This window comes from Hemitrygon akajei, chromosome 6 (assembly GCF_048418815.1).
Source record: "Hemitrygon akajei chromosome 6, sHemAka1.3, whole genome shotgun sequence".
Lineage (NCBI taxonomy): Eukaryota > Metazoa > Chordata > Chondrichthyes > Myliobatiformes > Dasyatidae > Hemitrygon > Hemitrygon akajei.
This window is the reverse complement of record NC_133129.1, coordinates 1,362,492-1,385,509: the sequence shown is the minus strand read 5'-3', so window position 1 is coordinate 1,385,509 and position 23,018 is coordinate 1,362,492. Positions and strand designations below refer to the sequence as shown.

Below are 23,018 nucleotides of genomic sequence, written 5' to 3'. Positions count from 1 at the left end.
AAAGTTCAAAGTAAATTTAGTATCAACGTACATATATTCACCATAAACAACCATAGGATTAATTTTATTGTGGGCGTTCTCAGTAAATCCATAATAGAATCAATGGAAGACAGCACCAACTTGGGCGTTCAACCAGAGAACAAAAGACACTAACTGTGTGAATAAATTAAAAAAAACAAATAAACAAGCAAGCAATAAATAAATACCAAGAACATGAGATTAAGAGTCTTCGAATCAGAATCAGGTTTAATATCATTTGCATATATCATGAAATTTGTTGTTATGTACAATGCAATAAAAAACTGCAAGAAGTATATGTATACTTAAAAAGTTAAATAAACAGTGCAAAAAGAGAATTAAAAAAGTGAGGTAGTGTTCATGGGTTCAATGTCCATTCAGAATTCTGATGGTGGAGGGGAAGAAGAGCCTGTTCCTGAATCGTTGAGTGTGTGTCTTCAAGCTTCTGTACCTCCTCCCTGATGGTAGCAATGAGAATCAGAATGAGAATTGGGTTTATTATCATCAGCATGTGTCGTGAAATTTGTTAACTTAGCAGTAGCAGTTCGATGCAATACATAATCTAGCAGAGGGAGAAAGAAAAATAAAATAAAACATAATGATAAATAAACAAATCAATTACATATATTGAATAGATTTTTTAAAATATGCAAAAAACAGAACTATTGTATATTAACAAAAGTGAGGTAGTGAGGTAGAAGGCAGTGCTGGGTGATGGGGGCCCTTAATGATGGATCACGCCTTGAAGATGTCCTGGATGCTTGGGAGCCTTGTGCCCATGATGGAGCTGGCTGAGTTTACAACTTTCAGCAGCTTATTGTGGTCCTGTGCAGTGGTCCCTCCATACCAGACAGTGAAGCAGTTAGTCAGAATGCTCTCCACGATACATCAGTAGAGATTTGAGTGCCTTTGGTGACATACCAAATCTTAAACTGCTAAGGACTTTTAGCCACTGTCCTTAGAGATGTTGAAATTGCTCACCCTTTCCACTTCTGATTCCTTGATTGCAGATTACTGCATGTTCCCTTGTCTTACCTTTCCTGAAATCCACAATCAATGCTTTGGTCTTACTGACATTGAGTGCAAGGTTGCTGCTGTGACACCACTCAACCAGCTGAACCACCACTAACCTATCTCGTTCCTATACACCTTCTCATCACCACCTGAAATTATGCCAATAATAGTTGTGTTGGCAGCAAACTCATAAATGGCATTTGAGCTGTGGTGAGCCATACAGTTCATGGGTGTAGAGAGAGCTGGGCAATCCTCGAGATGTACCAGTGTCGATTGTCAGTGAGGTAAGTCAAGGATCTAGTTGCAGAGGGAGGTACAGAGGCCCAGGATTTGGAACTTTTTGATCAGAACTGTAGGAATTATTGTGTTAAATGTTGAGCTGTAATCAATAAGCAGCAGCTTGACGTAAGTATTACTATTGTCCAGGTGATCCAAGGCCACGTGGCGAGCCAATGAGATTACAGTGGCTGTAGACCTATTGTAGCGACAGGGAAATTGCAGTGGGTCCAGGGCCTTGCTGAGGCAGGAGTTAATTATAACCATAACCAACCTCTCAGGGCATTTCATCACCATAGATATGAGTGCTACTGGATGATAGTCGTTAGGGCAGCTCACCCTGCTCTTTCTTGGGCACTGTTATGATTGTTGCTCTTTTGAAGCAGATAGGAACTTCCAACTGTAGCAATGAGAGGTTTAAAATGTCTTTGAGAGCACCTGCCAGTTGGTTAGCACAGGTTTTCAGAGCACTACCAGGTACTCCATCGGAACCTGGATCATCAATCTCTGGTTTCAAGTTAATAATCAGTTCTTTCATTTTCCTCCAAGAGGACCACATCCTAGTCCTCAAGGTTTGGGGTTCAGCTCAGGGCTAACAACCCGGACTGGTCAAAAAAAATTGTTATGAAAACAGCAATGAAGAATCCTATATTCCTGAGTCTACACCCAGGATTTGCATGAGTGACAGTAGAGAAAACCGAGAGGAAGCCACTAGCACGATGAACTGCCAAGATCAAGACCAAAAACGTCTTTTGGAATGTACGAAATGTGGGAAACCAAAGATAACTTAGCACTGTACCGTAGAGGTAGAAATGAGTACTCTGAACCACACCTGGGGCACAGCAGAGAAGATAGTCAAGGGTAGACAGAGATGGAGGACCTTCATTGCTGCCCTAAATGCCAGCAAAGTAACAGGCAGTAACTAACTCTTTTACCTTGCTGACATTGAGTAAGAAGTTGTTGTTGTGGCACTACTCAGCCATATTTTCAATCTCCCACTGAAATGCTAATTCGTCACCACCTTAGATTTGGTTCATGACGCTGGTGTCACCAGAAAACTTGAACATGGCATTGAAGCTGCGCTTAGCCACACAGTCATAGTGTGAAGCAAGTAGAGCAGGGGCTGAGCACACAGCCTTGTGGTTCACCTGTGCTGATAGAGACCATGGAGAGGATGTTGTTGCCAATCTCAACTGACTGGCAAACTCAAGGGTCTTAAGGTGGATAAGTCAGCTGGACCAGATGGACTACATACCAGAGTCCTGAGAGAGGTTGCTAAAGAGATAACGGATGCATTGGTCAAGATCTTTCACTTGATTCTGGCTTGGTCCCAGAGGACTGGAAGACTGGCAGATGTCACTCCACTCTCAGAAGGGAGGAATACAAAAGAAAGGAGATCATAGGCCAGTTAGCCTAACCACAGTGGTTGGGAAAGTGTTGGGAGTCTATTATTAAGGATGAGATTTCTAGGTACTTGAAAACTGATGTTAAAATAAGTCAAAGCCAGCATGGTTTCTGTAAAGGGAAATCTTGCCTGACAAATCTGTTCCAGTTCTTTGAGGAAATAATAAGCAGGGTGGACAAAGGAAAGGCACTGGATGCCATTTACTTGGATTTTCAGAAGGCGTTTGATAAGGTGCCACACGAGGCTGCTTAACAAGATAAAATCCTACAAGAAAGATACTGGCATGGACAGCAGAGTAGTTGACAGGCAGCAAGTGGGAATAAAAGGGTCCTTTTCTGGTTGGCTGTTGGTGACTAGTGGTCCTCCTCAGGGACCGCTAATTTTCACATTGTTTGTCAGTGGTTTAGATAATGGAATTGATGGTTTTGTGGCAAAGATTGCGGATGATATAAAGACAGGTGGAGTGGCAGGAAGTGCTGAGGAAGCAATGCGACTGCAGCAGGACTTACACAAATTGGAAGAATGGACAAAAAGTGGCACATGGAATAGTGTTGGGAAATGGGTGAAAATGCTTTTTGGAATAAGGAACAATAGTGCAGACTATTATCTAAATGGGAAGAAGATTCAAACATCAGAGGTGCAGAGGGACTTGGGAGTCCTTGTGCAAGACTCCCAGAAAGTTAATTTACAGGTTGAGTCTGTGGTAAATGTTGGCATTTATTTCAAGAATAGAATATAAAAGCAAGGAGATAACGCTGAGGCTTTATAAAACACTAGTCATGCCAGACTTGGCATATTGTCAACAGTTTTGGGCCCCATATATCAGAAACAATGTGTTGTCATTGAAAGTCCCGAGGAGGTTCAGGAGGATGATTCCAGGAATGAAGGGGTTAACAGATGAGGAGCATTTGGCAGCCTTGGGCCTGTACTCACTGGAATTTAGAAGAATGCAGAGGGATCTCGTTGAAACCTACCAAATGTTGAAAGGACTAGATAGGGTGGATGTGGAGAGGATGTTTCCTATGGTGGGGGTATCTAGAACTAAAGGTCACAGCCTCAAAATTGAAGGGGTGACCCTTTAGAACAGAGGTAAATAGGTTTTTTCGTAGAGAGGAGTGAATCTGTGGAATACTCTGCCATAGATTGTGTTGGAGGCTGAATCCATGAGCATATTTAAAGCAGAAGTTGATCATTTCCTGATCGGTCAGGGCATCAAAGGATATGGCGAGAGGCAGGTGTATGGGGTTGAGTGGGATCCAGGATCAGCCATGATGGAATGGTGAAGCAGAGTTGATGGGCTGAATGGGTGTTTCTCCAGTTGGCAGTCAGTGGTGAGTGGGTGCCGCAGGGGTCGGTGCTGGGCTCGCAACTGTTTACCATTTACATTGATGATTTGGAAAAGGGGACTGAGTGTAGCGTAGCAAAATTTGCAGATGACACTAAACTGAATGGAAAAGCAAATTGTACAGAGGATGTGGAGAGTCTGCAGATGGATATAGATAGGTTAAGTGAGTGGGCCAAGGTCTGGCAGATGGAATACAATGTTGGTAAATGTGAGATCATCCACTTTGGAAGGAATAATAGAAGAGTAGGTTATTATTTAAATGGTGAGAGATTGCAGCATGCTGTTGTGCAGAGGGACTTGGGAGTGTTTGTGCATGAATTGCAAAAAGCTGGCTTGCAGGTACAACAGGTTATTAAGAAGGCAAACGGAATATTGGCCTTCATTACTAGAGGGATTGAATTTGAGAGCTGGGAGGTCATGCTGCAACTATACAGGGTACTGGTGAGGCTGCACCTGGAGTACAGTGTGCAGTTCTGGTCTCCATACTTGAGGAAGGAAAGACTGGCTTTGGAGGCAGTGCAGAGGAGGCTCACCAGGTTGATTCCAGAGATGAAGGGGTTAACCTATGAGGAGCGATTGAGTCACCTGGGACTATGGAAGAATGAGAGGGGATCTTATAGAAACATACAACATTTTGAAAGGGATAGATAAGGTAGAAGTAGGAAAGTTGTTTCCATTGGTAGGTGAAACGAGAACCAGGGGACATTGCCTCAAGATTCAGGGGAGAAGATTTAGCATGGAGATGAGGAAAAACTGCTTTCCCCAGAGAGTAGTGAATCTGTGGAATTCTCTGCCCAGGAAAGCAGCTGAGGCCTCTTCACTAAATATATTTAAGAAACACTTAGATAGGTTTTCACATAGTAAGGGAATTAAGGGTTATGGGGAAAAGGTAGGTAGATGGAGCTGAGTTTACAGACAGATCAGCCATGATCTTATTGAATGGTGGGGCAGGCTTGATGGGCCGGATGGCCTACTCCTGCTCCTATTTCTTATGTAATGGCCTAATTCTGCTCCTATGTCTTATGGGAATTGGAAGTGAGAAAATCCAGGATCCAATTGTATAGGGAGGTATTGAGGCCAAAGTCTTGAAGCTTATTGATTAGTTTTGAGTGGATGATGGAATTGAATGCCGAGCTGTAGTTAATAAAGAACATCCTGATATATGCATTTTGCTGTCTGGATGTTTCAGGGTTGAGTGAAGAGCCAGTAAGACGGTATCTGCTGTGGATCTGATGCCCTGGTAGGCAAATTGAAGTGGATCCAAGTCATTTCTCAGGCAGGAGTTGATATATTTCATCACCAACCTCTCACTACCCTTCATCACTGTTGATGTAAGTGCTACCAGACAATGCCACATTCTTCTTAGGTATCGGTATAAGTGAAGCCTGCTTGAAGTGAGAGATTAAAGATCTCAGTGAATGCTTCAGCCAGTTGATCAGCACAGGGGTTTAGTACTTGGCCTTGTAACCTGTCTGTGCCAGATGCTTTCCGTGGGTTCACCTTCCTGAAGGTTGCTCGCACACAGGCATCAGAGACTGAAGTCACAGAACTATCGGTGCCGTGGGAATTTGTAATGGTCCCTCCATGTTTTGACAGTAAGCATAGAAGGCATTGCACTCACCTGGAAGCGAAGCCCTGTTGTCACCTATGTCGCTTTATTTTATTTTATCAGAGCTGATAGTATTCAAGCCCTGCCACCAGCTGCAGAGCATCCATTGATTCATTAAGCCACTTCATTTGCGAGATGGCTTTCTGGAACTCTTGTAACTTTCTCTGTCACTAAACGTAAATGCCTCGGATCTGGCTCAGCAGATTGTGGATCTTATGCTTCATCCAGGCCTTCTGATTGGGAAAGATCCCGAATGACTTTATAGACAATAGACAGTAGGTGCAGGAGTAGGCCATTCAGCCCTTCTAGCCAGCACCGCCATTCACTGTGATCATGGCTGATCATACACAATCAGTACCCCGTTCCTGCCTTCTCCCCATATCCCTTGACCCCGCTATCTATAAGAGCTCTATCTAACTCTCTCTTGAATGCATCCAGAGACTTGGCCTCCACTGCCTTCTGGGGCAGAGCATTCCACTTTGTGGGGATACACTAATCCACAATTATTTTAATAAGATCTGCCTCACGCGACCACCTCTTTGCTGTCCTTATCTCTGCGGCCTCTGCCTGTATGCAGGTAGGAGGACAATCAAATGTTCAGATATCCCGAAATGCAGTCTAGGTATGGAATGGTATGGATTCCTAATCGTAGTACAGCAGCGGTTTAGTGTGTTGGTTCCTGGTGCTGCAGATTATATGCCGATGATAATCGGGCAGAGATTTCTTCAAACAAGCCTGATTGAAGTCCTCAGCTATGATTTGAAATGTGCTGGGGAGAGCAGTTACATGTCAGATGATGGCAGTATTCAATATCTCAAAGCTGCTGTGCAGGTTGGCTCTGTATTTAAGAAAGCATACGGTACATTGGCCTTAATCAATCGTGGGATTGAGTTTAGGAACCTAAAGGTACTGTTTCAGCTACATAGGACCCTGGTCAGACCCCACTTAGAGTACTGTGCTCAGTTCTAGTCATCTCACTATAGAAAGGATGTGGAAACGATAGAAAGGGTGCAGAGGAGATTTACAAGGATGTTGCCTGGATTAGGAAGCATGCCTTATGAGAATAGGTTGAGTGAACGCGACCTTTTTTCCTTGGAGTGATGAAGGATGAGAGGTGACCTGATAGAGGTGTCTTAGATGATGAGAGGCATTGATTGTATGGATAGTCGGAGGCTTTTTCCCAGGGCTGAAATGGCTAGCACGAGAGGGAACAGTTTTAAGGTGCTTGGAAGTAGGTACGGGGGAGGGGGGGGGGTATCAGGGGCAAGTTTTTTTACGCAGAGTGGTGAGTACGTGGAATGGGCTGCCAGCGATGGTGGTGGAGGCGGATACGATAGGGTCTTTTAAGAGACTCCTGGACAGGTACATGGAGCTCAGAAAAATAGAAGGCTATGGGTAACCTTAGCTAATTTCACAGATAAAGACATGTTCGACACAACTTTGTGGGCCGAAGGGCCTGTATTGTTTGTAATATTATTTGCTTGGATTTATTCTTTTTTGAATATGTGGTTAAGATACTTCAGCTGATTTTAAGTTGGCCATTACTGATTATGTTTTTATTACTGTTAGACATAACATTGTAGTAGTTAAATTTTGTTTGTGCCTTTTATTATGGCTATTTTGGGTGGGATTTTTGCTTTAGCTTAATATATGTAGCTGCAAAATGGAGACTAGGGTCCGAGATCTTCCTGCCTGGTACAGCACAGGTTTGGTCCGGGTGGATCACCTGTTCCGGAGCAGACTTGACCCTGTTGGCGATAGCCTTGGACAGGATCTTGTAATCCACATTCAGGAGTGAAATGGGCCTCCAATTCCTAAAGTCCTCCCTCTCCCCCTTCTGCTTGTAGATGAGGGTGATGATACCCTTCCTCATGGATTCTGACATGGTGCTGATATTATTGTGCCACCAAGCTGGACAAATACCAACTAAACTCTGTATAAGACACTTGCTCCTCTGATCCCCTTTAAATCTTTCCTCTCTCACATTAAACCTATGCTATCTAGGTTTGGATTCCAATTTCCTTATTAAAATACTGTGACCATCCTCTTTGCCTATGCCCCTGAAGCTGATTAAAACCACAGGTAATACCTACAGGAGGTGCTCCCTCAAGAAGTCAACATCAATCATCAAAGATCCCCACTACCCAGCCAGGCCATCTTCTCACAGCTCCCACGGGCAGAAGGTACTGAATCCTGAAGTCCCACACCACCACCCGGCCACACCATCTTCTCACAGCTCCCACGGACAGGAGGGACTGAATCCTGAAGTCCCACACCACCACCCGGCCACACCATCTTCTCACAGCTCCCACGGACAGGAGGTACTGAATCCTGAAGTCCCACACCACCACCCGGCCACACCATCTTCTCACAGCTCCCACGGACAGGAGGGACTGAATCCTGAAGTCCCACACCACCACCTGTCCAGGCCATCTTCTCACAGCTCCCACGGACAGGAGGGACTGAATCCTGAAGACCCACGCCACCAGGTTCAAAGGTGCATTTAATGTCAGAGAAATGTATACAATATACATCCTGAAATTCTTTTTCTTTGCAACCATCCATGAAAACAGAGGAGTGCCCCCAAAGAATGAACGACAGTTAAATGTTAGAACTGCAAAGTCCCCCCCAGCTCTCCCCTCCTGCGTGTAAGCAGCAGCAAAGCAGCAATCCCTCCTCGCCCACTGGCAAAAAAGCATCGGTGCCCCCCCACTGAGCACTCATGCATGCAGCAAAGCATTAATAAAGATACAGACTTGCCGCATCCCAGACTACTCGTTCACCTGGTAATTCGACACACCACAGGCTCTCTTTCTCCCTAATAAGGGAAAAAGAGATGTCCACGTTTCACAGTGAAAGGGGAGACATAACAAACAACTCGCTGATTTACGATGTTAAAAGTCCGTTGCGTCGCTTTTTCCGAGCTCTGTGCCTACAGAACTTGGGTCTCTGGGCACATAGCCATAGATCTTTGGTCTCCCACAACACCCCAATTTCCTGCAGAGGCACCAACCTTGAGTCCGCCTGCCTCCAGAGCCACAAAATCCTGAAACTCCAAAGGCGAGTTAATCTTCTAGGCCGTGTCCTCGGTATATCGAATAACGGTCAGTCCCATTCCTGCAAAGAACTGAAATCAGCGTGTAATTACTATTTCCCTTCAACCCTTCAGTTGTAGAACCAACCAGCACAACCCTAATTATTACTTCGTACAGCGAGTCTCTGACCACTTTACATAAAAATGGTGTTAATTTTTCTTTGTTCTAATTGTGTTTTCTTGTAAAATTGTGGATAATTTATGTATAATTAGTAGAGCAACACTAAGATCGCTCTGCACAAAAATGGACTGCTTTGGTTCGAATTCTATTCTTTCTTGTAAGATTTCTATATAATTTATGTTTTTCTTGTGAATGCTGCTCATATGATGCTCTGTCCCTGTGAATCAGAATCAGTTTTATTATCACTAACATATGTTGTTTTGTGGCAGTTCAGTGCAGGAATAACAAATTACTATACACTCAGTGGCTACTGTATTAGGTACACCCCTACACCAGCTTATTAATGCAAATATCTAATCAGCCAATCACAATGACAGCGACTCAATGCATAAAAGCATGTAGACATGGTCAAGAGGTTCATTTGTTATTTAGACCAAACGTCAGAATGGGGAAGAAACGTGAATTAGGTAAGTATAACCATTATTGGTGCCAGATGGTTTGAGTATCTCAGAAACTGCTGATCTCCTGGGATTTTCAAGCACAACAATGTCTAAAGTTTACAGAGAATGGTATGAGAAACAAAAATAATATGCAGTAAGTGGCAGTTCTGTGGGCGAAAATTATTTGTAATGAAAGAGGTTAGAGGAGAGTGGCCAGATTGGTTCGAGTTGACAGGAAGGTTACAGTAATTCAAATAACCATGCGTTACAACAGTGGTGTGCAGAACAGCATGTCTGAATGCACAATACGTTGAACCCTGGAGCGAATGGGCAATTGCAGCATAAGACCAGGAACGTAGATATACCCAGTGGCCACTTTACTAGGTACAGCAGGCACCTAGTAAAGTGGCCATTGAGGATAAGTTACAATAAAAAATTACTGCTGCAATTGGGCGCCACGGTAGTGTAGCAGTTGGCATGATGCTGGTACAGCTTTGATGCACCATCAATAACTCACTCTGAGACGTAAAGGCGAGGTATCGGCTTTTATTGACTGGAAGAAGGAACAAGCAGTGATTGACCACCATACTACATCCTGGAGACAGAGAGGCCGGGCTCAGACCTCAATCACCTTTATACAGGGTCTGTGGGAGGAGCCACAGGAGCAGTCAGCGGGGGAGCGTGTCCAGACAGGTATACATAGTTTACCACATTCACCCCCCCCCCTTTGTTTTAAAAAGAGTCCCCATGTGGCGAAGTTTCTTACAAGTATATTTACAGGTTAAGTCTATCAGGTGGTCGAATCTGTCGCTGCGATCTACGTAGCACCGGCTGTGATTGCACAGGTGCCGGTGGTGATTGCACAGATGCCGGTGGTGATTGCACAGGTGCCGGTGGTGGTGATTGCACAGATGCCGGTGGTGGTGATTGCACAGGTGCCGGTGGTGGTGATTGCACAGATGCCGGTGGTGATTGCACAGGTGCCGGTGGTGGTGATTGCACAGATGCCGGTGGTGGTGATTGCACAGGTGCCGGTGGTGGTGATTGCACAGGTGCCGGTGGTGGTGATTGCACAGATGCCGGTGGTGATTGCACAGGTGCCGGTGGTGGTGATTGCACAGATGCCGGTGGTGGTGATTGCACAGGTGCTGGTGGTGGTGATTGCACAGATGCCGGTGGTGGTGATTGCACAGGTGCCGGTGGTGGTGATTGCACAGGTGCCGGTGGTGGTGATTGCACAGATGCCGGTGGTGGTGATTGCACAGGTGCCGGTGGTGGTGATTGCACCGGAGACGGTGGTTGTGCTGGTTCCGGCCTAACTGGAGGTGTCAGCCCACTAGGCGTCAGTGATCCCTCACGCGTGTGCGAGGCGCCTGGTATATGAGTGTCGTGATTTGGTCATCTCAACTACAGAGACACCAGTGAGTTCACAGTGGGTAGAGGCCGATCACCTGCTCAGAATTAGGGAAGAGATTCTCTCAGCCAAATCAACCAACTGTGCATCATTGACTTCAAACTGGAGAGGCCGTTTACCTGCTGTGATTGTGGGAAGTGATTCACTGAGTCATCCACCCTAATGGCACACAAGCGAGTTCACACCAGGGAGCAGCCGTTCACCTGCTCGGACTGCGGGAAGGGATTCATTTGCTCATCTAACCTGAAGGTACATCAGCGAGTTCACACTGGAGAGAGGCCATTCACCTGCTCGGACTGTGGGAAGGGATTCACTCGGTCATCTCAACTGAAGGTACATCAGCGAGTTCACACTGGAGAGAGGCCATTCACCTGCTCGGACTGTGGGAAGGGATTCACACAGTCATCTAAACTACTGGTACACAACTCAGTTCACACTGGAGAGAGGCCGGGCTCAGACCTCAATCACCTTTATACAGGGGTCTGTGGGAGGAGCCACAGGAGCAGTCAGCAGGGGTCGTGTCCAGACAGGTATATGTAGTTCACCACAAACTTGGAGCGCCGGAGTTCAGAGTTCTGTTCCGGTGTCCTCAGGTAAAAAGTTTGTACTTTCTTCCCGTGTATGTGTGTGGGTTTCCTCTGGATGCTCTCAGTTTCCTCCCAGTTAGTAAATTAACCTGTGATTTGGCCAGGGTTAAGTAGGTGGGGTGCTGGACGGTGCTGCTCATTGGGCCAGAGGGGCCTGTTCTTTACTATCTCTCTAAATAAAATGAGACAAAGTGATGTAGCTGTAAATACATTTGTGATTGTACCTATGCATACTAGTACTTGTACATCTGACAAACTCGACTTTGACTTTCCTCACAATTCAGACTGGTATGCAGGCTTCAATGCACAGGAGCGCATGAGGCTGCAGAGGATTGTAGACTTGCCAGCTCTATTACAGAATCCTGCCCGACATCGAGGACATTTCCTCAGGAAGGAGGCATCCAGCACTAAGGAATATCACTGTCTGGTATATGCTCTCTTCTCATTGCTCATTCTCAGGGAGAAGCTAAAGAACTACACCACGAGGTTCAGGTACAACTATCTCCCTTCAACCATTCAGTCCATGAACCAGCTGGCAAAAACATAATCAGAATCAGGTTTATTATCACTGGCAGGAGTAATGAAATTTGTTAACTGAACAGCAGCAGTTTAATGCAATACATAATATAGAAGAAAAATAATAATAAATAAATACATCAATTACAGTATATGTATATTGAATAGACTACAAGTCGTGCAAAAAAAACAAAATTATATTAAAAAAAAGTGAGATGGGTTCAATGTCCATTTAGGAATCAGATGGCAGAGGGGAAGAAGTTGTTCCTGAATCGCTGAGTGTGTGCCTTCAGTCTTCTGTACCTCCTACCTGACGGTAACAGTGAGAAAAGGACATGCCCTGGGTGCTGGAGGTCCTTAATAATGGACGCTGCCTTTCTGAGACACTGCTCCCTAAAGATGTCCTGGGTACTTTGTAGACTAGTGCCCAAGATGGAGCTGAGTAAATTTACAAACTTCTGCAGCTTCTTTTGGTCCTGTGCAGTAGTCCCCCCATAATGTATGACCATTCTAATCACTTTACATTATAATAGACATTTGCAGTTCTTTCTTGAAAATATTTGATTACATGTATCAGCTATATTTCATTAGGAGTTTGAGAAAATTTGGTATGTCACCAAAGACACTGGCAAATTTCTGCAGATGTATCGCGGAGAGCATTCTAACTGGTTGCATCACTGTTTGGTCTGGAGGAGCCACTGACTGCACAGGATCAGAAACAGCTGTAGAGAGTTGTCAACTCAGAGTTACAAGAATCACTCGTAATAATGATCAGTGAGGTACAGAGAATCTGCATTTATCTACAAATAACTTTCATTATTTCAACTATAAAGCAAGTGTGCTCACAAACTAACTACCTGTGTGCACACCACTAGAATCCCTGACCCTCCATGCACAGTCAATGGAGAGAAACAGTGTTACCAGGAAAGGAGTCTACGCTGGCCAGGTGTTCCTCATGGTCTTGATCTCCACGTGTCCGTGGGGTCCTCCTTATCCATCATGGTTGGTCCCTGCCTGCTGGAGAGTTATCGCCCCTGCGTATTTGGGGCTCCTGATCCTTATATGTTCCTCATCAATTGAACTGGTGGATCGCCATCCCTTTGACTCAAGGTCACCTGACCTAGGTGGGTCACCTTCTTATTGGTCATTGCATAGGGCTACAACCAGCATTGTTTCCTGGTCCTGCCCACCCCAGACTTGTGTATCTGAGTCTTTCAACTCTGTCTGGTCCAAACCCATTAAACTAGGCGACCCAGACAGAGTCTAACGAGATTACAGATGGATTCTTTGGTAGGTCTGGTATTTTACATAATAAGTAGCTACTCCTCCGAGAATGGAATTACCTGAAACTTCCTGTGTCCACATTCAATTGCTCTGATTAGATTGTCCCAGAGCAAGAATCAGTGCAGAGTTCACATCCTTTACATAACAAATAGCTACTTGTCTGAGAATGGTCTCAGATTTAGCAGGTGAAGCTCCTTGTGTCCACATTCAATTGCTCTGATTAATTATCCCAGAGCAAGGATCAGTTCAGAGTCCATGCTCTTTATATAACAAATGGCTACTTGTTTGAGAATAGTCTCAGATTTAGCAGATCATTTCCTGAAGCTCCCTGTGTCCATATTCAATTGCTCCGATTAATTATCCAAGAGCAAGAATCAGTTCAGAGTCCACAGAATGGGGGAAAACAAAGAGAACTGGGGTTGGCTGCTTCCCCTGTCCTTGATTAGACTGTAGTTTCTTCTGGCCAGCATCAGTCAGCTCCATCATTGGCACTAGTCTCATTAGCATTCAGGACACCTACAAGAAGCGATGCCTCAAAAAGGCAGCATTCATCATTAAGGACCCCCATCACCCAGGACATGTCCACTTCTCATTGCTACCATCAGGAAGGAGAGACAGGAGCCCAATTAACAATTCAGGAACAGTTTTTTCCCCTCTGCTATCCAATTTCTGAATAGATATTGAACCCATGAACACTACCTCACAATTCTTTCCCTCTTTTTGCACTACTTAACTTCTTTCTAAAAAAAAACTTCTTTAAACTGTACTTTACAGTTTTTATGTATCACAATGTACTGCTGCTGCAAAACAACAAATTTCAGGCCATATGCCAGTGATAGAAACATAGAAAACCTACAGCACAATACAGGCCCTTTGGCCCACAAAGCTGTACCGAACCTGTCTTTACCTCAGAAGTTACTTGGCTTATCCATAGCCCTCTATTTTTCTGAGCTCCATGTGCCTATCCAGGAGTCTCTTAAAAGACCCTATCATTTCTGCCTCCACCGCAGTCACCGGCAGCCCATTCCACACACTCACCACTCTTTGCGCAATAAACTTACCCCTGACATCTCCAGAGGGTACATGTATATATGTTGAATTTCCCCATGGGGATGAATAAAGTATCTATCTATCTATCTATCTATCTAGCAGTACATCAACAAGGCTTGGACTGATGAGAACATCCCACAGCAATGGAGAAATGCAAACATTGTTGTCATTTATAAGAACAAGCATGACAAGGCCATCTGTGACAATAGTAGGGGCATATCGCTCCTTTCTGTTACTGGAAAGGTCTTGGCTAAGGTGATGCTTCAGAGGCTCATCAGCAACATCACCGAGTCAATGCTGCCAAAATCGTAGTGTGCATTTTGGAAGAACGGGAGCAAGATCGACATGATCTTCACAGCCCGGCAGCTTCAGGAAAAGTGCCGGGAGCAACATCAGGACCTGTTTATGGCCTTTGTTGACCTCTCCAAAGCATTCATCGCTGTGCAAAGTGAGCTCTTATGGGATTTCCTCCTCAGGTTTGGCTGTCCCAATAAATTTATTAACATCCTTCGTCCAGTTCCACGATGGGATGACTGCTCGGGTGAACATAGGAGGACAAGAGTCCAAGCCCTTCCTTGAACGCACAGGGGTGAGGCAGGGTTGTGTGCTAGAGCCAGTTCTTTAATATCTTCCTCGTGTGTTACTAAGCTTCTTCACCACGAGATTGAAGACAGCAGTGGTGTGGCGGTGGACGTCAGATTAGATGGCAACCTCTTTGACATCAGGAGGCTCCGTGCAACCACCAAACTCCGTAGAGAACGGGTCCTGGAGCTGCAGTATGCAGACAACCGTGCTCTTGTGGTCCATACTCTAGAGGATCTTCAGACTATCCTTACTGTGGTGGTGAGAGCGTACAGCAGGATGGGGCTGACCGTCAATACCACCAAGACAGAAGTGGTTTGCCAATGGAGTATCAGTGTCCCATCCACCCTACCTACCTTCACTGTTGGTGATGAAAAGCTGTCAGTAGTGCCATTTTTCAAATACCTGGGGAGCATTCTCTCTGAGGATAGCAGCATTGACGACGACATCCAGAGCCACATTAAACAGGCATCAGCTGCCTTTGGGAGACTTCGGCGTAGAGTCTTTCAGAACAGGAGCCTTTGTCCCTCCACAAAGGTCACCGTATACCAAGCGATCAGTGTCACCACCCTCCTTTATAGCTGTGAAGCTTGGGTAACCTACAGTCATCACATCAAGTCCTTGGAGCGCTTCCACATAAGCTGCCGTCAGCGCATCTTGGGAATTACCTGTCGTAAGCGGGTGCCTCACACTGAAATATTTGTAAAGACCAACTGCAGAAGTATTGAGGCCATGATCACCCAGCGTCAGCTGCAGTGGCTGGGGCACGTGATAAGGATGCCCCCATGTCAGCTACCCCGCAAAGTGTTATACAGCCAGCTACATCATGGCCAACACTCAGCTGGAGGGCCGAAGAAGCACTATAAGAATCAGATGAGGAATGCTTTAAGGAATTGCAAGATCAGACCCGAGGACCTGGAGGATGTTGCTGCTGACCATAACACCGCGACAGCTGTGTAGGGACAGGGTTCGTATTCTGGAGATGGAAAGAACAACCAGAAGACAACAGAAGAGAGCCAGGAGAAATGCAGCCATGGTTGCCACCACTACCACAGAAACATGTCCCATCTGCAATAGAGCTTGTGGGTCCAGGATAGGACTGTATAGTCATTAAAGATCTCACTATTAAAGGAGTGGACGTTGTCATTGGATTTCGATGGACAACCAAAGAAGACCTACTTCCAAGCACCTTAAAACTGTGCCCTCTTGCTCTAGCCATTTCAGCCCTGGGAAAAAGCCTCTGACTATCCACACAATCGATGCCTCTCATAATCTTATACGCCTCTATCAGGTCACCTCTCATCCTCTGTCGCTCTAAGGGAAAAAAGCCAAGTTCACACAACCTATTCTCATAAGGCATGTTCCCCAATCCAAAAAGGCAAGAATTATACCAGTGCCTAAGAAGAATATTGTGAGCTGCCCTAATGACAATTGCCCAGTAGCATTCACATCTACAGTGATGAAATGTTTTGAGAGGTTGGTCATGACTAGACTGAACTCCTGCCTCAGCAAGGACCTGGATCCACTGCAATTTGCCTATTGCCACAATAGGTTAACGGCAGACACAATCTCAGTGGCTCTCCACATGGCTTTAGATCACCTGGACAACACAAACACCTATGTCAGGATGCTGTTCATCGACTATAGCTCAGTATTTAACACCATCATTCCCACAATCCTGATTGAGAAGTTACAGAACCTGGGCTTCTGTACCTCCCTCTGCAATTGGATCCTTGACTTCCTAACCAGAATACCACAATCTGTGTGGATTGGTGATAACATCTCCTCCTTGCTGATGATCAACACTGGTGCACCTCAGGGGTGTGTGCTTTCCCACTGCTCTACTCTCTAGATACCCATGACTGTGTGGCTAGGCATAGCTCAAATACCATCTATAAATTTGCTGATGATACAACCATCTTTGGTAGAATCTTAGGTGGTGACAAGAGGGCGTACAGGAGTGAGATATGCTAACTAGTGGAGTGGTGTCACGGCAACAACCTGGCACTCAACATCAGTAAGATGAAAGAGCTGATTGTGGACTTCAGGAAGGGTAAGACGAAGGAACACATACCAATCCTCATAGAGGGATCAGAAGTGGAGAGAGTGAGCAGTTTCAAGTTCCTGGGTGTCAAGACTTCTGAGGACCTAACCTGGTCCCACCATATCGATGCAGTTATAAAGAAAGCAAGACAATGACTATACTTCGTTAGGAGTTTGAAGGGATTTGGCATGTCAACAAAAACACTCAGAAACTTCTATAGATGTACTGTGGAGAGCATTCTGACAGGCTGCATCACTGTCTGGTATTGTGGGGGGTGGGGGTGCTACTGCACAGGACCGAAAGAGGCGGCAGAGGGTCATAAATTTAGATGGCTCCATCTTGGGTACTAGCCTACAAAGTACCCAGGACATCTTCAGGGAGTGGTGTCTCAGAAAGGCAGCATCCATTATTAAGGAGCTCCAGCACCCAGGGCATGCCCTTTTCTCACTGTTACCATCAGGTAGGAGGTACCGAAGCCTGAAGGCACACACTCAGTGATTCAGGAACAGCTTCTTCCCCTCTGCCACATGATTCTTAAATGGACATTGAACCCCTGGACACTACCTCACCTCTTTAATATATATTATTTTTATTTTTGCACGATTTTCAATCTATTCGATATACGTATACTGTCATTAATTGATTTATTTATTTACCTTCTGTATTATGTATCGTATTGAACTGCTGCTGCTAAGTTAACAAATTTTACGACGCCTGCCACTGATAATAAACTTGATTCTAATTCTTCTAAATTCTAGCGAGTACAGTTCCAGGCGACTCAATCTCTCCTCATAGTCTAAGCCCCTCATCTCTGGAATCAACCTGGTGATCCTGCTCTGTACCACCTCCGAAGCCAGTATATCTTTCCTCCAGTAAGGAGACCAGAACTGCACACAGTACTCCAGGTGCGGCCTCACCAGTACCCTGTATAGTTGCAGCATGATCTCCCTGCTCTTAGGTTCAATTCCTCTAGCAATGAAGGCCAACATTTCATTTACCTTCTTGAAAGCATGCTGCACCTGCAAACCAACCTTTTGTGATTCATGCACAAATACTCCCAAGTCCCTCCGCACAGCAGCAAGCTGCACTTTTTACCATTTAAATAATCTGCTGTTACACTTTTCTTTCCAAAGTGGATGACCTCACATTTGCCAATATTGTATTCCATCTGCCAGACCCTTGCCCACTCAATCTATCTATATCCCTCTGCAGACTCTCCGTATCCTCTGCACAATTTGCTTTCCTACTCAATTTAGTATTATCAGCAAACTTAGATACACTACACTCACTCCCCTTCTCCAGATCGTTAATGTATATCGTGAACAATTGTGGGCCCAGCACCGACCCCACACTCCATGATGCTGCTGCGAGTCAGTTTCTCATTACACCTGTGCACACAAATACTTATCCATAAAGCAATAACCCACTGGGCTGATGAACTGAACTGAACACAATATTTAAAGTGGAGGCTCATAAGTTTTTGATTAGCAAGGGCGTCAGGGGTTCCGGGGAGAAGGCAGGAGAATGGGTTTGAATGTGAAGGAATAGTTGACCCTCGACTTCTATTTAATGTTCAGAAATGTGAATATGATTCAATTGTTATCTCTGATCACGCTCCTTTAAACCTAATATTTGAACTGAAAGTTGTTGCTTCTACAAGACCACTTTGGTGCTTCCCAGAACATTTGTTACAAAGTTCAGAATTTGTTGAGTTTATTGATACTCAGATAAACAAGTTTTTTCTCTTTAATAATACAGGAAACGTTTCAAAGTTAGTGATTTGGGATACATTAAAAGCTTACTTACATGGTCAGATTATTTCATATATAGCTAAGCTGAAGAAACAGACAAGAATGGAATTAGATAAAATTTCTAAACAGATTAAAGATTTAGATAACATCAATGCAACCTCTCTAAATATTGATTTGTTTAAAAGAAGAGTGGAATTACAATCACAATATAATTTATTATTAACTTATCCTATTGAAAGATATTTGCTTAAATTGAAAAGTCAGTTTTATATTTTTGGGGATAAAGATATTAAGCTCTTAGCTTCCCAGTTAAGGGCAGCCAGAGCTAAAAGACAAATTGTAAAGATCCATAAAGATAATGGGGGATTTAGTAAGTAACCATGAAGACATTAATAATATTTTTCAGGATTTTTATTCTGATCTTTATAAATCTCAATTTCCTGCAGATTCCTCCAAAATGAATGCTTTTTTACATAAGATTAAATTTCCTCAAATTACTGTTGAAGATGAACAGATGCTTGATGCTCCAATTACTGAGTATGAAATTCAGAAAGCTATGTTGTCAATGCAATCAGGTAAAGCTCCTGGACTTGATGGCTATTAGGATTTTACAAAAAAATTGAAAAAATTACTTTCTCCATATCTTTTGGAAATATTTCATGAATCTTTTGTGAAGGGTAATTTACTTTCTTCTTTTTATGAAACTTCTGGTTCCTTAATCCTTAAGAAAGATAAAGATCCTACTGCATGTGCATCATATAGACCTATTTCATTATTAAATGTGAACGTTAAAATTCTCTCTTAAGATAATGGCTAACTGTTTGGAAAATACTTTAACTGAAATTATTTCTATGAATCAAACAGGCTTTATTAAAGGCCGTTACTCTTTCTCCAATGTTCGGAGACTGATGAACATTATATATTCACCATTATATAAGAAACCCCAATGTGTTATTTCTCTTGATGCAGAAAAGGCATTTGATAGAGTTGAGTGGACATATCTGTTTAAGGTATTAGTAAAATTTGGTTTTGGTAATAATTCCAATAGATGGATTCAAATGATCTGTAAGAATCCTACTGCTACTGTTATTATGAATAATCTTAGATCCTCTTATTTTCACTTTCACGAGGTACTAGACAGGGATGTCCATTAAGCCCTTTATTATTTAATCTTGTACTGGAGCCTTTGGCCATAACACTCCGTGAAGCCAAAAAATATTCATAGTATCTCTATAAATGGGATTTATATAATTCTATATATAAATTTATATAAGATTCCTCTTTACACAGATGATCGTTTGGTTTATATTTCGAACCCTGAAGAATCTATTCCTAATCTTCTGGAAATACTAAATGATTTTGGAAAAATTTCAGGATATAAACTTAAATAAAAGTGAGTTGTTTCCATTAAATGCTCCTGTTTTCATATATAATGATATTCTATTTAGAATTGTTAATTCTTTTAAATATTTAGGTATTATAATTACTAAAAATATAAAGATCTTTATAAAGCTACTATAGTTCCTTTAATGGACTTTATGAAACAATTGTTTTCCAGATGGAACCCACTTACACTTTCTTTAATAGGCTGTATCCATGCCGTGAAAATGACGATTTTACCTAGATTTTTATATATTTTTCAAAATATACCTATCTTTTTAACTAAAATTTTTTTGATCAAATTGACTGTATTATTTCATCCTTTATTTGAAACAATAAAAGACCAAGAATTAATAAGTATCATTTACAAAAATCTAAGAAAGATGGTGGACTTGCACTTCCTAATTTAAGATTGTATTATTGGGCTGTTAATATTCGACAATTATGTTTTTGGCTATATTGGCTCGATAAGAGCCAAAAACCAGCTTGGATTCATTTGGAATTAAAAGCTATCAAACCATTTAACCTCATTATTAGGAGCTCCATTACCTTTAAAACTCTCTAAAATTCCAAATTTAAATCTTTACCCTGTTATTAAACAGTCCTTACGGATTTGGTTTCAGTTTTGCAATTTTTAAAATTTTAAACAATTTAAATTGTTTCGCTTTCTGTATCAAATTTTTTAATTTATACCTTCAATAACTGATCCAATTTTTCTATTATGGAGAAATAAGGGGATCTGTTTTTTTGCAGATTTATTTTGTGATGGTCGACTGATGACTTTTGAAGAGTTAATTAGCAAATATTCTCTCTCATACATGCTTTTTGCAATATTTTTAGGTTAGACATTTTTTACAAAAATATTTATCTAAATTTCCATATATGCAAGAATCGGATTTGTTGGATACGATTTTGAATATGAATCCTTTAGTAAAATGTACTATTGGTGGAATTTATTTTTACTACAAAAAGATAACCTCTCATTTAAGATTGAACAAGATTGGGAGAGAGAACTTAATATGACCTTTGTTAACGAAGATTGGTTCCAAGTTCTGAAAATGGTCTTCTTCTTTGATATGTGCCGATCACTATTTAATTCAATTTAAAATTGTTCACCATTATTATTTAACAAAGGAGAGACTATCTAAAATATTTCCTAACATGGACAATTACTGCGATAGGTGTAAAACTGAAGTAGCCACTTTGTCTCATATGTTCTGATCATGTCCCTCAGTAAAATCTTTTTGGAAATCTTTATTTTCTACAATTTCTAAAGCTCTGAAAATTAATTTACAACCTATCAGATTAACTGTTCTATTTGGAATAGTTCCGCATCATATTCAGGGTATCTCATCTTCAGGGTAACTTGTAATTGCATTTGTTACATTGTTGGCAAGAAGGACTATTTTATTAAAATGGAAAGATACCTCTGTCCCTACATTAATTCAATGGTTTTCTCAAGTAATGTTATGTCTTAGTTTGGAAAAAATCAGAAGGAAAACTTTCGATCTTCAATTTGATTTTGAGAGAAGATGGGGCTCTTTTGCCAAATATTGTCATTTAGTTTGAATTATTTTATATGGTTTCCTTCCAATTTTATTTTATATAAACATGAATTGGCGGTTGATGATTCTTTTTTATATAGATGACGGTAAGTCGTATTGCTCTGGGAGTTGATTCCTAATGGTGTTTTTTTTTCTTTTTTTCAGTAAGTTGGGGCTCTCTGTTTTCCTTCTTTTCTTTACAATTTTTTTTTCATTATCATATCTTATCCTTTTTTGATAAGTTTTTTTCTTCAGCTTTATTAATTGTATATATATCAACTTGAAGTTTTGTATCATTTTATAGCTGTATAAGATTATGTATCAATAAAAAATTCTAAAAAAAAAGAATGTGAAGGAAATCAGCCATGACTGAATGGCGGAGCAGACGCGATGGGCCAAATAGCTTAATTCTGATCTCCAGTCCTGATGAAGTGTCTTGGGCTGAAACATCAACTGTTTATTCCTTTCCATATAGATGCCCTCTAACCTGCTGGGTATGTTAGCTGGATTTCCAGCACCTGCAGAATCTCTTGTGGACATATATAAAGATGCTGGCAAAGGGCCAGTAACATCATGAGGGTTCACACGCACTATGTTCACGGACTGTTTGTCCCACTCGATCAGGGAGTATCCTTGCCAAAGTACATATGTGTCACTATATATAATTGTGAGATTCATGTCCTTGCAGGGACACTCAATAAATCCATAATAGAATAATAACCATAACAGAATCAATGAAAGACCACACCAACTTGGGCATTCAACCAGTGTACAAAAGACAACAAACTGTACAAATACAAAAATAAAGAAATAATAACAAATAAATATGAAGAGACCTTGAAAGCGAGTTGATAGGTTGTGGGAACAGTTCAATAATGGGGTGAGTGAAGTTATCCTATGGTTCAGGAGCCTGATGGTTGAGGGTTAATAACTGTTCCTGAATCTGGTGATGAGGCTCTTGTACCTCCTTCCTGATGGCAGCAGTGAGAAGAGAACATGGCCTGGGTGGTGGGGGTCCCTGAGATGTTTTCCAGAGACAACTTTTCGTGTAGATATGTGAGGAGGGCTTTACCCGAGATGGACTTTTCCTTTCAGGGGCATTGGTGTGTCCAAACCAGGCTGTAATGCAGCCAGACAATATACTCTCCACCACACACTATTGTTTCTATTTCTGGTCCTATATTCCAACATATCTCCCGCTCCCTCTGCCTTTGCTGCCTATTATTGTAAACCTTCACCTTGCCGTGGATCCATCCCTCTTCGCTGCTGTCGCCGCACCTGGGCCCGGTTACTCTGGCAACCGCCCGCGTCCCCTCCTCCCCACCCCCTCTGCACCGCCGGTTGTCAGGGTGAAAGGTCAGTTGCCGCACGGGCTGCTGGGAGAGTGAGGCCTCGTCCGAGTCACGGAGCGGCGCGGAGGGAGCGGTGCGGCTCTGCCCGGCACAGGTCAGGTCCCGGCTGGCCGCCGGTGCGACGGTCAGTGGCGGCGGCCGGACGGGAGAGAAGGGCGAGAGGGGAGGGGGGAAGGTGAGAAATGCGCGATG

The 23,018-nt window shown here is 43.0% G+C and overlaps 1 protein-coding gene and 1 long non-coding RNA gene across 7 annotated transcripts in view; one reads left to right on the top strand and one right to left on the bottom strand.

Moving 5' to 3' along the window:
- Positions 1-249: 249 nt before the first annotated feature.
- LOC140728807 (uncharacterized) lies at positions 250-22,953 on the bottom strand. The gene is made up of 3 exons (XR_012099187.1): positions 22,713-22,953; positions 8,681-8,794; positions 250-476 (listed from the first exon to the last, which is right to left on the bottom strand). It is a non-coding gene; the product is annotated as an uncharacterized lncRNA (long non-coding RNA).
- LOC140728806 (zinc finger protein 131-like) overlaps positions 22,831-23,018 on the top strand; it is a 116,457-nt gene continuing 116,269 nt past the window's right edge. For 4 of the 6 annotated variants that reach the window (XM_073047771.1, XM_073047770.1, XM_073047772.1 and 1 more), the window contains exon 1: positions 22,836-22,950. The gene's annotated coding sequence lies outside the window, so the exon portion shown is untranslated. Of the gene's footprint in view, positions 23,002-23,018 lie in introns of all 6 variants that reach the window. The other 2 variants (XM_073047767.1, XM_073047768.1) reach the window with 2 other exon arrangements.